Below are 17,024 nucleotides of genomic sequence, written 5' to 3'. Positions count from 1 at the left end.
AAAAATGGAATTCATCCAATAGTAAATAGTACTGTTCTTTAATGCGGCACTGCTAAATGATTTCACTGTTGAACAGATGTAAGCATATACAGTGACTGTGATGATGTAATAGTGTTGAAAATGTACTCCTTACTGGAGAGTCTTCTTTAGTGGAATTAGATATGTTTGAAGATATGATTAGGGCAATACAGCCTGCAGAAACAGTAGTTATCAGATGTTTAAAACATTTGCATGATTTAAAATACATTTGCATTCATAAAAACATGGAAATCCTCTTATACCATGGTGGGTGGTGAAATATATGAATAGATTTTTAGCGTGCTTGATATGTCCTAAGGGCAAAACGGAGTATACATTTATAGATCATATTACTGAGCAATATACACAGCTGTGCTGCCAGGAATGTCTATTGCCTGGATCTCATATTCCTAATAAATTAATAATATTTCTACTGCTCTTAAATCTCCTCGATAAAAGATGAATTCCAATTGGTAACTTTCATTTGTCTTACTGAATAAAGCTTCAGATACCACTGTAGGAACCAGCCATGATTGAAAAAGTGAACCTTGCTTTTTAAATGCAAGGTCCACTTTAAAGTGCACCTGTTCCCAGACTATAGATATTAACCACTTAACCCCCGGACCATATTGCTGCCCAAAGACCAGAGCACTTTTTGCGATTCGGGACTGCGTCGCTTTAACTGACAATTGCGTGGTCGTGCGACGTGGCTCCCAAACAAAATTGGCGTCCTTTTTTTCCCACAAATAGGGCTTTCTTTTGGTGGTATTTGATCACCTCTGCGTTTTTTATTTTTTGCGCTATAAACAAAAATAGAGCTACAATTTTGAAAAAAAATTATATTTTTTACCTTTTGCTGTAATAAATATTCCCCAAAAATATATAAAAAAACGTTTGTTTTCCTCAGTTTAGGCCGAAACGTATTCTTCTACATATTTTTTGTAAAAAAAAAAACACAATAAGCGTTTATTAGAAGGTATTATTTAGAAGGTTTGCGCAAAAGTTATAGCGTTTACAAAATAGGGGGTATTTTTATTGCATTTTTATTAATATTTTTTTTTTACTAGTAATGGCGGCGATCAGCGATTTTTTTTCGGTACTGCGACATTATGGCGGACACTTCGAACACATTTTTGGGACCATTGGCATTTTTATAGCGATCAGTGCTATAAAAATGCATTGGATTGCTATAAAAATGCCACTGGCAGTGAAGGGGTTAACACTAGGGGGCGGGGAAGGGGTTAAGTATGTTCCCTGGGTGTTTTCTTACTGTGGGGGTTGGGGGGGTGGCCTCACTAGGGGAAATCACTGATCTTCTGTTCATACATTGTATGAACAGAGGATCAGCATTTCCCCCCCTAACAGGACTGGGAGCTGTGTGTTTACAAACACAGCTCCCGGTCCCCGCTCTGTAACGAGCAATCGCGCGTGCCCGGCAGCGATCCCCTAGTATCCTGCGAGAGAGCCGACGTAGAGCTACGGGCTCTCGCGCAGGGGAGCCAACCTGCCGCCGTAAAAAGACGGCGGCAGGTCGGCAAGTAATTAAAATATTACTTATTGTTAAAGAGTGTTAGGTTAAAATTAAAACACCTGCACATTTCCTCATGTTTTAAAACTGGATTTACACAGTTACAGCGCAATGACATGTTATGTTTCATGTTAATGCACTTTGCACTGAGGCATTAATTAGAATGGGCTGCCTAATGCACTGAAACACATGACAGATGCATTGATAAGGTATGTTGTAATGCTTTTAAGAATGAACGACACTACAACGCATTAACATGAATAGTGCATGTTAGAAGAAGGCAATACTGTGAGTCATTTCTTTAGACTGTTAAAAAACAATAGCTCAATTGGGTACTATCACTTGTGTTAGTACAACAAGATGTCAGGTATTGTTTTGTTCAACCCGCTGGGTTAAACGTTAAGAAGGAAAATCCCCTTTGTGTACCAGGCTTTAGTACTGTTGTGTGGACTGACAAAAAGCATTTTTGTAAACTGACTGGTGTCATCCTTGCCCAGTTGTCTTTTGCTCAACTACTGAAACCCTCCTAATCGCTACAGCTTAGATCAGTGTTTCTCAACTGCAGTCCTCAAAGCGCCCTAACAGGTCATGTTTTCAGGATTTCCCTTAGATAAAACGGCTTTGGAAATTACCAAGGCAGTGAAACTGATAAAATCACCTGTGCAAAATAATGAAAAACCTAAAAACATGACCTGTTGGGGCGCCTTGAGGACTGGAGTTGAGAAAATACATGATTGCACAGGATGTCTCTGAATTTCTGGCAGGATCAACAGGTATTGTTTTTGCATTTATTCAACAAATATAACAAAACACTTTAACTGTATATTTAAAAGACTAAACGTTAGCAAATAGGAGATCTATATAGGTTTACATGTATTTTAAAAGGCAGTAAAAGAGATTTAAAACAAGCTCCCACTGACCTATCTAGCTGCACGTTCTATGAAGTAATTCATCCTTCAGCCCATTTCATTTAAGCAATCTGCTGTAATGTTCCTTGATACTGGACTGAGAATTTGGATCTTGTACGTTTTTCGGGTATTTGGTTTTAGTGATTTTAATTAAGGAAATTACTCTGCCTGGATTTTTTCCATTGGATTTTCTCAAGCAATGTGAAGTTTTTGGCTGGAATAAGGAGAAGGAACAGGATCAGCCTTTCTGTCGATCCACTGTTTGATCTGCTTAATGCATATAAGGGACCAATAAAAATGCTTGTCTGTTTCCATATTAGGGATCAGTGGAAATAATGGAAACAGAGTAACAGATTTTGTGGATGCAGTGCATGGTTGTGTAAAAATTGGACCACTTTTTCGCATATCGACTTTATGGCAATTAATGTACTTTGATGCATTTCATAAACACTGAAGTTTTTTTTGTCACTCGTGTCTAATTTATTTTTGGGAACATTGATGGTATTTATGGTGTTTGTGTACTGGGTTGTGTTGATCAGCACAGATTATGGCAGCTTTTTCAGCCTTTTTATCATAGAAGAACCTTTAAATTAAATTAAATTAAATTAAATGTAAAGGTACAATTTATTTTTCCTAAATAGCTTCCTTTACCTTAGTGCAGTCCTCCTTCACTTACCTCATCCTTCGATTTTGCTTTTAAATGTCCTTATTTCTTCTGAAAAATCCTCACTTCCTGTTCTTCTGTTGGTAACTCCACACAGTAATGCAAGGCTTTATCCCTGGTGTGGGGTGCCGTGCTCGCCCCCTCCCTTGGACTACAGCAGAGTCAGGATGGCCACTAACACACAGCTCTTTTCTCTATCTACAACGTAGAGAGCGTCCTGACTCTCCTGTAGTCCAAGAGAGAGGGCGAGCACGACCAGGGCTGCGCTAGCAATAGGCGGGTCAGGCGGCTGCCTAGAACGCCAGGGTAGCGAGGGCGGCAAAATCCGGATCCTCAGCCATTTGCTGGGGATTCAGATTTTTTAAATACCTGCAGGGCCGGCCGGCGTCACCATCCATAAGGCAGCATAGGTGTCTTATTGTGCCAGGCTAGGGGGGCGATAAAATGCGCCTATGAAGACATCCCAGCGCTCTGTGCAAAAACCGTTGGCTCTTTCCGCCCCCGTTCTGTCAGCCTGCTTTCTCCGGGACCACTCTGTCCCTAGCCTCCAGTGCCACCCTAGCAGCATCAGTAATCAGAGCAGGGGAGAGAGCCGGGACAAGGAGCAGCCCGAAAGTGCTGCATTAACATGGAGCCAGCTGGGGCGGGTGAGATGGAACTGGAAGCCCTGCATGTCAGAGCAGAGGAGAGAGGCGGGACAAGGAGCAGCCCGGAAGTCCTGCATTAACATGGAGTCGGCTGGGGTGGGTGAGATGGAACTGGAAGCCCTGCATGTAACCCTGCCTGGGCTTGCTGCGATTTCCCCTCTCTCCTCCTCCTCCTGGATCGTCAGAGATCTGTTGTGGGAGAACAGGCAGCAGCGTCGCTCTCCTCGAGGTGAGTCCACCATCGCTGGCTCACAGGGCCGCTGATAGGGCAGTACGACCAGCCCTGTTGTACCGGGCCCGGCTCAGCAAGGGGGCCCGGGAAGCGTTATAGTTAAATTCTGACAGAATAAATTAAAATGTTTTTTTAAACCACCCATGCTCCTGCTTGCTTTTTAGGGTGTACTTACATAATCCTGGGCCCCATTAGGGCAATAGAGGGGCCCAGGAAGTGAAATCACTTTAGGGACTTTATTTCCATTTTCGGGGGCGCAGGTAGATAAAGCCTGGCCGCATAATGCGCTGCACATATTCTAGTTCCGGCTGCCCTCTGCTTGTTCCATCCCTGGCGGAGTGATTTATGTGTACAGGGCTCCCTCAGTAAGTGCTGTCTGTGGGAGTGAGAGAGTCATGTGACCGTCTGACTGAGGGGATGCAGCAGCGGTGCACAGCTACAGGCAAGGGGCGGAACACAGTCACACCAGCTACCATGGAAAGAAGGTACAGCCCCCTGACTCCCCACTGTGTTCATAATTATAGGATGATCACAGCACTTTAGATCCTCTATTGCTCTTCCACAGTGTCACATGGCTATTGGGTCTGAGTGTGTAGAGACTGTCACACAATAGAGCCATAACAAAGTCAGCACTCAATAGCCATGTGGCACTGTGGCAGAGCAATAGAGGATCTAAAGTTCTGTGATCATCATAATGATGATAATCATAAGCATGAGATGCTACTTTACACTTGCTACTTGTTTGGATGGAAGGGGGGGCAGTAAAAACATGCAGCTGAGCTGCATTTTTTAACCACCCACCAACCACCCCTCCTTAAAGAAGCTTTCACCCAAACCTTGCAATTAGGTCTGCCTGCCATTTTTTCATGTGGATCTGTATGAAAGCTCTATATAGGATGAAATCCAGATGTACATAGATTTGAAAAACAAAAAATGCTGCTATCTTTCTGTATTGTGGGTTTGTGATGATTTTCTTTGTGGACATTAAAGCTATTTTTTTTCTGATGCTGGGAGTGTGGTCAATCTTCCTTCCACATTGCCTGTTGTGAGTGGACACAAGTCCAAATTTCCATTTGGCCACCCATAGAGACATCACAAGTCCTCCCCTGTGGGCTGTGCATTGTGTGCAGATGCAAACTGAACAGACCTGGAAATCAGAACACATCTGTCCCATGTAGCTCCAATTCTGCAGAGAATCCACTCACTGATCCCTTGCTGAGTGGAGCAGCAAAGCAACTACTGTAACCACCCACCATGTTTCCTGCTGAGCATTTTACTTTTCAACTACTGTCAGGGTTTTTAAGTGGTTAACACAGGTTGTGAGGAGGAGATACAATGCCTGTTCACCACCAGACGAATTCTGTCAGAAGAGCAATCCGCATGCAGATCACTCTTCAGAGTGCAATGCTAGTGTGAATTAGCTCATACAGATTTAAATAATTATTGGAGTGCATGCCTCAGCTGATTTAAGGCATAATAGATGTGCTGGCTTAAGGAAAATTGAATCCTTAAAGTCAGCTGCAGCACTCTCATTCATTAGAAGGAATGTGATTAGCCTGGACAAAGATACCGTAAATATCACTTAAAATATCACTTTTTTGAGGCGGGGTCAAGGGCGGGGTTGGGGGGGCCCCATCAGGTAGGCTGTACGGGGCCCCATGATTTCTAACAGCGGCCCTGCTGGCTCAGGTAGTGAAAAACAGGCAGCACGCTCAGCTGAATAAAAAAAAAAACTTGAATCTGCTGTCTGCATTGCATTGTGTACACAGGGGGACAGATGTGCGGTGAGGGGGCAGTTGTGGGGGGATACAGTGGGGAACAGAGTTGTGGGGGGGGGGACAGTGGGAACAGAGGTGATGGGGGGGATACAGTGGGGGAACAGAGGTACTGGGGGGATGCAGTGGGAAACAGAGGTGCTGGGGGGATACAGTGGAGAACAGAGGTGCGGGGGGGTCAGATACAGTGGAGAACAGAGGTGCAGAGGAGGATAAAGTAAGGAACAGAGGTGTGGGGGGATACAGTGGAGAACAAAGGTGTGGGGGGGGGATACAGTGCAGAACAGAGGTGCGGGGGGGATACAGTGCAGAACAGAGGTGCGGGGGAGGATAAAGTGGGAAACAGAGGTGCAGGGGGGATATAGTGGGGAACAGAGGCGCGGGGGGGGGATATGGTGGAGAACAGAGGTGCAGGGGGGATACAGTGGGGAACAGAGGTGCGGGGGAGGATAAAGTGGGGAACAGAGGTGCGGGGGAGGATAAAGTGGGGAACAGAGGTGCGGGGGGGATACAGTGGAGAACAGAGGTGCAGGAGGGATACAGTGGGGAACAGAGGTGTGGGGGAGGATAAAGTGGGGAACAGAGGTGCAGGGGGAGGATAAAGTGGGGAACAGAGGTGTGGGGGGGATACAGTGGAGAACAGAGGTGCAGGGAAGGATAAAGTGGGGAACAGGTGTGGGGGGGAGATACTGTGGGGAACAGAGATGTGGGGGGGGGGGACAGGCATTCAGGATGGTACAATGATGAAAAGGTGTGCGGGGACTAGAGTGATGAAGCATTTGGGATGATCTGAGGTGTGAAAATACAGGATTTGGGGTGATCTGAGGTGTGAAAATACAGGAATTGGGGTGCTCTGAGGTGTGGAGGTTCAAGTTCACCTTTGTAAAAAAATAATAAATGCAGATCTTTTTGCAGGTAAAAAAATGTGCATTTATTTTAATTTTACTAGAAGACTGTAAAGCACAGGTGTCAAACACAAGGCCCGCGGGCCGAATCCGGCCCTCCAGGCCATTTCATGTGGCCCTCACATCTATGGTCCTCCTCCAGACCCTTACATTCTGCTTTCAAGCAATGCATCCAGCTTATTCCCAGCAGCAGCAGCATAAGGAAAGGGGGGTGCACTGTGATGCAAGGGAGAGTGGGGGACTCAACTTCTGATGGTGGGGTGGCTCTTGACATCTAATATATGGGATGGGGATGCGCTGGACATCTAATTTTACAGATACAACTGGCCTTTTTGAGGGCAATCATAATGCTGATGTGGCCCACAATGAAATTGAGTTTGACACCCCTGCTGTGATGCATTGTCAGTGTATCTGTCTGCTCATACAGACAGGCAGTTACACAGTTAGTCTGTCCATATACTACCCTAGCCTGTCCATATACTGTACCTGCGGACCACGGCTGGCGTAAGGAAACAAGCCGGTGCCACCACCATTTGTCTTTAGGCTGGGTCCAGAGGCACAGGTGCGAGCCTGTGGACCACGGCTGAAGAAATAGGTGGAGAGGCGCCGCAAAAATCTCCACCTCCGCCCCCTCCATCATATCCACGTACAGGACAAAGGGGGTGGAGTCAGGGGTGGAGCCAATGGGGGGGGGCAGCAAAATTAGGTTTCGCCTAGGGTGTCAAAAATCCTTGCACCAGCCCTGAGCACGACACTACACACCAGGAAGAAAGCCTTGCATTGTGGTGTGTAGTTACAGACAGAAAAACAGGAAGTGAGGATTTCTCAGAAGAAACATGGACATTTAAAAGCAAAATCGAAGGATGAGGTAAGTAAAGGAGGACTGCACTAAGGTAAAGGAAGCTATTTAGGAAAGAAAATTGTACCTTAACAACCCTTTTAATTTCAGGTTTCATTTTTAAGGGGTCAGTAGGAAGAATGGTCATTACAGTGGTGATCAGAATGCCACTTTCGCAAATAACTAAAAAGATCATTGGTGTCATGATGCTGACTCTGCGGAGTGGCATGGGACCCTCAACAATGTAGGCACCATCAAATGGAAGGTCAAACTACCATAGCGCAAGGAGCCCATCCCCAGCAACCACTTAAGGAATCCTTGTTAGGAATGGTTGGTTTAAGGCATTTTTTTTTTGCTGTATTATATTGTTTACATTTTACCCATTTATTTTGAATGAACTTACTACTTGTAACAAACGTATATATGTGCATTGAGGTAACTGCAGTAAAATATTTGTATCACAATGCAATAGGGCAGTAGTTCTCAACCCTGTCCTCGAGTACCCCCAACTGGAAATGTTTTGGGAATTTCTCTTAGATAAAATAGCTGTCCAAAATACCAAGACATGGCCTGTTGGGGATACTTGAGGACAGGATTAAGGCCCCTTTCAGACTGGGGCGGGAGCTGCGGTGGCGGTATAACGCCGCTAAAAATAGCGGCGCTATACCGCCGGAATTGCCGCGGGTATCAGCCGCTAGCGGTGCGGTATTAACCCCCGCTAGCGGCCGATAAAGAGTTAATACCGCCCGCAATGCGCCTCTATAGAGGCGCATTGCGGGCGGTATTGCCGCGGTTCCCATTGTTTTCAATGGGAAGGAGCGGTGAAGGAGCGGTATACATGCCGCTCCTCTCACCGCTCCAAAGATGCTGCTGACAGGAGATTTTTTTGTCTCCCGCCAGCGCATCGCCTCAGTGTGAAAGCCCTCGGGCTTTCACATTGAGCCTGCAGTGCAGGAGTTTTTCAGGCGGGATAGCAGCGCTATTTTTAGCGCTTTACCGCCTGAAAAACTCCTCAATGTGAAAGGGGCCTAAGGAACCACTGCAATAGGGTAATTGTATAAACATGTTTTTGTTTTTTTTTAATTCAGGTTTTTGCTTTTTAAACAGATGACATTAGAAATTTAGCAGAGTTCCTCCATAGGACCCATCGCTTTGTTACAGATATCATTATATTATCTTCTTGACAGTGACTTATTTGGATTTTTGTATTCCTGCACAAAGTTGAAGAGTTTGCATTCAGCTGATGGATCTTTGGAGAACAGCCTATCAGCTGTTTTGCCCATGACCTGAATTACTATATGCCTCCCAGCTCAGAACCTCATAGCAAACTTGATTAAGTCATTAAACTGCAGACCAGCAGGGCCTGTAAATGAATTCCTAATCTAAAGACCCCGTCTCCACAATGAAAAATCTGCCAGGAGGTCTGCTGTGTAACAGAAAAAAAAAGAAACAATTACATTCCCTAACTAAATATACTTTAATATGTCCCTATACAGGCTGGACATGAATCCCTAAATCAAATTAATCTCGTTAATGAGGGCTATTTGATTTGGCTAAAATGATGTTCCCTAATTTATTGGAGTCTCTTGAATTAAATAGGATTTACTGTGGCAGGAGTATTAAGGTTTCCTTCCCATGTGTATAGACAGGGTCAGAACAATCTTTAACTCTGATGTGTAGGGTGTTTTGAAGCTAATGTGAATTCTATGCTTTCCTTTGACACATTCCTGATTGTTTGGCACATGAAGTTTTTGTTAAAGGGAATTGATAGGGTTTTATCTTGTCTATTCATTATTTATATCCAATGTTACGTTTTTTTTTTGGTTTTTGCTTGTGTGTTAAATGTAAAATGCATACTAGGTCCCTTTCACACGGACTATCCGATCAGTTCCACCATTCAGTTATTCAGGTGGACCTGATCGGAAGGTCCATGCATTCCTATGAACAGGAAGTCCGATCCTATCTGCTAAAAAACAAAAACTAACAGAAATCCATCCTCTTCCATTTAGGTGGAGCAGATTAGAGGGTAGTCGGGTGTAAATGAAAATTGGAGTGCATTTACTCCTGGCTGCCCATAGAGCACAGTGGGCTCTCTCTACTCTTCAGAAACTGAGCAGAATTGAGCAGAAACAGATATGTCATCTGCCCGCTCTGGTCAATAGGGGATCTGTGAGCTGATCCCCATGTGAAAATGGCCTTAATATATCTACCATGTTGCAGCTAGCATATGACAACTGCACGTTTATTAATTCAGGATTTCAGATTGCTGTTTACCGTTGAGATCTAACTACAGACATAATAGCAGGATCACAGCTTATATCAGTTTCTGCTGAATGAATAACAGATGAGATACACCCCCTGCATCTGACCAAGCAGAGGTGGTTCCATCTAGATCTGACTTGCAGACCTGGTGCTGGGCTTTCCTATTAGACAGTGCACATACCGAAGTATGGAAGCACCATGTATTAATGTTGTACTAATATAAAAGGCAATCAGCGCACACAAATAAAAAAATTAAACAATGCAAGCTGAACACCAAAAGGTAAATCACAAAAAAACCTCAAGATAAATGTAAATAATTGTAATAGTGCAGCGCAATAAATAAAGTCCATATGCTGAATAGAACAATGGAACAATAATGATACACTTGTGATGTAGAAAATCTTTAAACGGTATCCTCACAGTGACAAATCCTCCACTAATAGAAGTGAGCTCTCTTACCAAATGAGGTGGACCACTGAGTGAACAAATGGTCAGACATGCTTATTTCCCACAAATGGGGTAGTGGTGATGATGATACAGTCCAACGAGGTGGCAGTCAGGCATCAATCAGTGTAGAAAACCATATGAAGGAATAAAGTATGGAAACAATCTCAGTGTAGACTGATAATTTATTCCAAAAGTACAATCAACTTGAACAAGTCAATAAGGCACAATGGCCTGTTAAAAGCAGTGTAAAAACAGCAGGTATGCAACGCATATGCAGCGGTATGTAAACCGCGAGTAGCAACAGAAGGGGCACGGGTGACTTCATGAATGGTAGCTCCTCCCCCTAAAGGGGTGCGGGGGGGAGGTGCTAATGTTAGTGACGTCACACGCGCCCCTTCTGTTGCTACTCGCGGTTTACATACTGCTGTTTTACCGCTGCATATGCATTGCATACCTGCTTTTTTACACTGCTTTTAACAGGCCATTGTGCCTTATTGACTTGTTCAAGTTGATTGTACTTTTGGAATAATTTATCAGTCTACACTGAGATCGTTTCCATATTTTCTTCCTTCATATGTTTTTTTACACTGATTGATGCCTGACTGCCACCTCGTTGGACTGCATCATCATCACCACTACCCCATTTGTGGGAAATAAGTGTGTCTGACCATTTGTCCACTCAGTGGTCCACCTTATTTTGTAATGTGTGGAAGTGCTCACTTCTATTGGTGGAGGATTTGTCACTGTGAGAATATCGTTTGAAGATATTGACTTATGGATGTGCTGCATTATTATGATGTAGACATCCTAATCTAGACCTAGCTAAGGTCAAAATAATGGCATTTATTTTATGATGATGAGGTACACCCACAATTCATTGAGCCATGCCATCCGTATAAACTGTGCTTGTGTGTTAATTCACTGTGAAACCAAAAGTCACTGAAGATGGAAAGTGACACAGGCTTTTTCTTACAGAGCCTGGGTGAAAGGAGGACACTTTCTTGCCTACATATGTGAATAAGCTGTCCTGCAAGAGTAGATTGTAGGCCAGGGTTACCAGCGGTGCAAACGCTCCACACACTCATCACTGTGTTTGAATAATTGAAGTTTCATATTTTTTTCAACAAAAGACACAATTTTTATATGCAAAGTGTTGTAGTGGTCGGAGGATGTAGCCATGGTGTGCATCAGGGTGGTGCAGGCATTAGACACTCCTGAAAGTGTTGAATGCTGAAGAATCCCAAGGAGGCTGTACTGCTGGAATAATGTGAACGTAAGAGACACAAGCCATTGAAGAGTTGAGTATAAAACCTCTTCTAATGCAGGGAACATCTGGATTTCATGAGGGAGTTTTAAGGTGCGTGGTATTCGGGGAAAAGTCCACATCTCTAATGGTGACTGGGCAGTGCATTCCTTTCTGTTCTTCTCACTAATGTATAATGTGATGTGCCTCCTCACTGGTTAATGACGAAACAAGTACAACTAGGAAGGTTTTAAATGGAGAGCTATCCATTCTTTGAAGATTAGGAGCTCAGTTTGTATGACAACTAAGCCTACTTACTTCCATCCATTGTCTGTGATTGAAATGGGCATGTTTGCGTTAATTACATTTTGGCTATTTCTATGACAAGTTTTTTTTTCTCTTTTTTCCACGTCTAATTCAAGTTCTTTTTTTTTTTTTTTTTATGTAACTAGACAATAGCAGCTATTTGCTTTGTTTTTACTCTTGCAAACTCACCTTTTCACTCTTTATTTTTCTATGATTTATTTTTAAATGCCTATAGATTTTAAGGTATTTACATGCCAATTTACATGACAATACATGTCTCTTGTCAAATGCTATTCAACCCAAGTGTTCTTTCTGTCTTTCTATATCTCTCCATCACTCAAGTGGTAAAACATCTCTACTGATCTTGGCTCTGTTGCTACCTACTAACTCCTGTTGTAACTGCTGTGTAGACCTGGGAAAATCCCAAAGAAACATTTGGGTAGTTCATCTTTCCAGCATATAGCCAAAGCTCACATTTTGGTTGTACTGACCCTTTTTATTAGTTATTGAATATATGTATACGGTTCTGAAATAAGGAAAAAGAATTTCATATGACTAGACATTGCCGACAGTAAAGAGTATAAAGTTCAGCGTCTGGTACTCTTTGTGCAGTATTCCTAGTTCAATGTTTAGCTGAGAATGAATGATGGCAAGTGACCCAGTTGCCTTTTCCTGTCAGGAACCTGTGTTCAACGGATCAATCACAAAGTCAACACACCAGTGAAGTGTAACTATTCTAGACAACTTTGTGTAAATCCAAACTCCTTTTAAACCCTATTGACTGCTGGATCTCTAAACTGTGCAGAGATTAAAAGGTTATTGGACCTAGGAAAAAAATATCTGTAACTAAATAGCAGTTTGCAATTCTCAGTTCAATATTTTTTCTATTAAGTCAAGTAAAGGATCCTTAGTGAATTTAGAAATCATGCGTTCACCAGCTCAAAGATAAAAACCATTTTTTGTTACCAAAATGTAATTATTATTACAAAATTCACTAACTACAGTAAGTATAGTTGACAGGAAAGCCTGTCATATGTAAAGCTTCAGCAACCATTTTAAACGGTGTATATTGTTGAATACCTTTTTTTATTGAATACAGTTCATACATAATAGATGGATCTTATTTTTATTCTACTAATAATTTTGAGAAATATCCTAAAGAAATGGGTGAAACCCTCCAGTTCAGCTCACACTTTTTTGAAATAGGCCCCTGGCATCATCAGGTGGATGTTGACTGGGATTATAATAGTAAGTGGGGTCAGAAGAAGAGAGATTCTGGATAGCTGGAAGTACATGTAGTGGTTGTGTAGTGCAAGCGGACATTTCCCAGTAAAGTGGGATGCAGTGGACCCCTAATGAATGAGCGAATAGGGAATGACAACAGACAGGTTTCCTACTGTCTAGTGAGTACCATAGTACCCCTTTAGTAGTATCCAGCAGTGAAGCTAACGTTATGTCACTACTGAAAAACCTTTCAGAATGTTACCCTATTTTTGGAAATGCACCATATCTTCAGAACTATATATTGGAACAATTGACTGTTAAGCCGTGTACACACGATCGGTTTGTCTGATGAAAACAGACCAAAGGACTGTTTTTATCGGACAAACCCATCGTGTGTGGGCCCCATCGGTCTTTTTTCCATCGGTGTTATAAAATAAAACATGTTTTAAATTTTTCCTATGGATAAAAAAACGATAGAAAAATCCGATCGTCTGTGTGGAACTCCATCGGAGAAAAATCCATGCATGGTCAGAATCAAGTCGACGCATGCTCGGAAGCATTGAACTTCATTTTTCTCGTCTCGTAGTAGTGTTTTACGTCACCAAGTTTTGGCACGGTCGGAATTTAGTCTGATGGTGTGTAGGCAAGACTGATGAAAAATCCATCAGATTAGATTCCATCAGAATTCCGATCGTGTGTACAGGGCTTTAGGCTCCATTCACACCTAAATGTAGCAATTTACTGGTGTTTTTTCTGGCATTTTTTAAAGCATTTTTGCATCTTTTTACAAGGATTTTTAAAGCGTTTTAGAAGGCCCTGTTCACACTTGAGCAATTTTTTTTCTTTGTTTCAGGCAACATCACTCTCATGCCGCGTACACACGGTCGTTTTATGTGATGAAAAAAAATTACGTTTTTTAAAACGTCACTTTAATTGACCGTGTGTGGGGGAAAACGTCGTTTTATGTCTTCTAAAAAACGACCAAAAAAAATTGAAGCATGCTTCAATTTTATGTGTCGTTTTTCAAAACGTCAACTTTTACTTCACAGAAATTGACCGTGTGTAGCAAAAACGTCGTTTAAAACGACGTTTTTTCATCCGCGCATGCCCAGAAGCTACTTATGAAGCGAGCTTCAATGGAAAAATGTGGTGGAACGTAACCTCGCTTTGCTAGAACATTGTGAGAAAAACTATGGTGTGTAGGCAACTTCGTCTTTGAAAATTGAAGTTTCAAAAACGTCGTTTTTTACTTCACAGAAAATGTCGTTTTTTTTCATCACATAAAGTGATGGTGTGTACGGGGCATTAGATGTGAACAGGGGGTCATTGGAATGAATGGGATTTGACTTGTTCAGCATTTTAGAGATACAATCTTCAAGCAGAAAATCGCTTAGGTGTGAACGGGGACTTATTGATTTACCACGCTATGCAGTTAAAGTGAAAAAACAACTATTTACCGTTTTCATCAGACGAACCGATCGTGTGTGGGCCCCATCGGTTTTTTATCCATCGGTGAAAAAACTAGGAACTTGTTTTAAAATTATCTGATGGTTAAAAAAACGATAGAAAAAAAACGATCGTCTGTGGGGAAATCCATCGGTTAAAAATCGACGCATGCTCAGAATCAAGTCGACGCATGCTCGGAAGCATTGAACTTCATTTTTCTCAGCACGTCGTTGTGTTTTACGTCACCGCGTTCTGACACAATCGGTTTTTTAACTGATGCTGTGTAGGCAAGACTGATGAAAGTCAGCTTCAACGGATATCTGATGAAAAAATCCATCAGACCGTTTTCATCGGATAAACCGATCGTGTGTACAGGGCATATGCCTCCCTGGTGTTTAGTGTGGAATATTAGCATGACAGCATGCAGGATCCTCAACCTACATGGGTTAAGTGCGAGGCTGTATGACCCAGGATGGGTAGTGCTGGTGACCTAAGCAACTGACAGCTGGAGGGGGGGGGGGGTGGTTGATTGCAACGCCCTAAAAAAAAGAAAGACTCCACTGCGTTTGGAAGTTTTTCTATTGGGAGAATGTTCTGACTATCCTGCTATTCACATCAGGGCCCCTCTTTGCCCGAGACAAGGAAGAGTGTTTGTCAGGTACAGACATGCTCACAGCCTGTGCTCTACACTCTACACTACACTGTTCATAGCAGGCAGGCTGGAGTATTCCCAAACCTTACTACACTCAGGGTTAGTGGCAACTGCACAAAAGGGCAGTGACAACTGTGTTTTGCCACTGCCCATAGGAGTAAAGCCTACACAATTGCTTTATAGAGGAGCTTAGAGGAGAGTAGTTATTTTAAATATCCACAAGTGTAATAGGGTCCTGTAACATTAACATGTTTGTCTATTGACTATTATTACTAATTAGTACATTACTGATAATGTATTACATGCTGGAGAGTTAGCCCATGAATGATTTCTTATATATCTCAGACTCCGAGGTGACAAGAACTTTGCACACCTACAACGATTAATAAATGTTATGGAGAATGCAACACAAGGGGGAGATACTGATATGTGCACAGGATCACCCAGAATTCCAAGATAGTTAGATACAAAGGCTGAAACTATAGCAGGAGATCTTTTTACTGGAGTGGCCAAGAAATAAAGAGAGCTAAGTGCGGACTAAGACTGGCCATATACACATCAAATTTAGGCTGATTAATGCTGAAATGCCTGAAATTCCCTGTGGGCAGCACCCAGTTAGACAAATTTAGATTTTTGTTAAACATGGCAGTTGGTAAATTGTCAGGCAAGTTGCAATCCAATAAGATGTAGTTACTGTTTGGGTATTCTGAGGGACAGTGGCGCTGGCTGACAGAATACTATATGAAGGGGTGGGCAGTGATGTCACGCTCTTCACCTTGTCCAATCTGAGATTTGAATGTTTTGCATTCATTTGGAAAATGCAAAGCGTTCTCTGAATGGTGCCCATGCTGAGCAGCGGACCTCCCATGCTTATTTTCCATCAGGTCGGCCATGAGGAGCGGACCTGGTAGCAGGTGGAGATGACTGGAGTAGCAGTATCTACTACAGTGAATTCCAGTTTCCCGAATCATTAGCCAGGTATGGTGTGTGTGTGTATGTGTGTATATGTATGTATTTGCTCGGATTTCTATTTTAAGCCTCCAGATTTACTTTACTGGAGGCTTACCTTACCTCTGAATTTACATACAATGGCCCGGATTCACAGAGAGCGGGCGAACATTACGCCGCCGTAGCGCATCTCAATGTACCCTACGCCGACGCAGCGCAGAGAGGCAAGCATGCAATTCACAAAGCCAATGCTGCCAAAACTGCGCTGGGTTTCGAAGGCGTAAGTCAGCGTATGTGGAAGTGGGCGTGAGCCATGCAAACCCATGCAAATGAGACGTGAGCCCATGCAAATGATGGTTTGAGAGCCAGACAAGTACGTTGAACGAACTGCGCATGCGTTGTGTCGTGGAAGCATCCCCGTGCGCATGCTCATAACCACGTCGGAACAACTACCTAAGATACGCCGGATCACTGCCTACGCCATGAACGTAATCTACGCCCATCCAGACACACATCCCACGTAAACTACGTAAAAAACGCCAGCTTCTGTTTCCTGATGCAGACCTTGACATGTCTGCTGCTGAGTTACACCTCCTTTATGGGGCTTAACTTTACGCCAGACGTACAACTTACGCTCACCTCTCGTAGCCTGCGTCGGGCGGGCGCAGGTTCGTGAATCGCCGTATTTTCCTCATTTGCATATTTGAATGGCTAATCAATGGCAGCGCCACCATGCGGCCAGCGTAAATGTGCGCCCACCCTACGCCGGCGTAGGCAAGTTACGTCGGAGGGATTAAGCCTGTTTTTAGGCGTATCTTAGTTTGTGGGTTTGGCTCACAGATACGACGGCGCATATTTGCACTTACACGGCGTATCTGGAGATATACGTCGGCGCAAGTGCTTTGTGAATCCGGGCCAATGACTTTATTAATTTAGTAAACCAACAAAGTACAATATAAAATGGACAGTTGCTGTGCAGCA

General features: G+C 43.2%; 1 protein-coding gene across 15 annotated transcripts in view; it reads left to right on the top strand.

The window, feature by feature from the left end:
• Positions 1–17,024, top strand: part of RIMBP2 (RIMS binding protein 2) — a 758,298-nt gene that overhangs the window by 324,344 nt on the left and 416,930 nt on the right. The window lies entirely within an intron of this gene.

The sequence above is a fragment of the Rana temporaria genome, chromosome 1 (genome assembly GCF_905171775.1).
Source record: "Rana temporaria chromosome 1, aRanTem1.1, whole genome shotgun sequence".
Taxonomy (NCBI): Eukaryota; Metazoa; Chordata; class Amphibia; order Anura; family Ranidae; genus Rana; species Rana temporaria.
The sequence above is the reverse complement of the archived record's forward strand: the minus strand, read 5'-3'. Positions and strand labels throughout refer to the sequence as shown.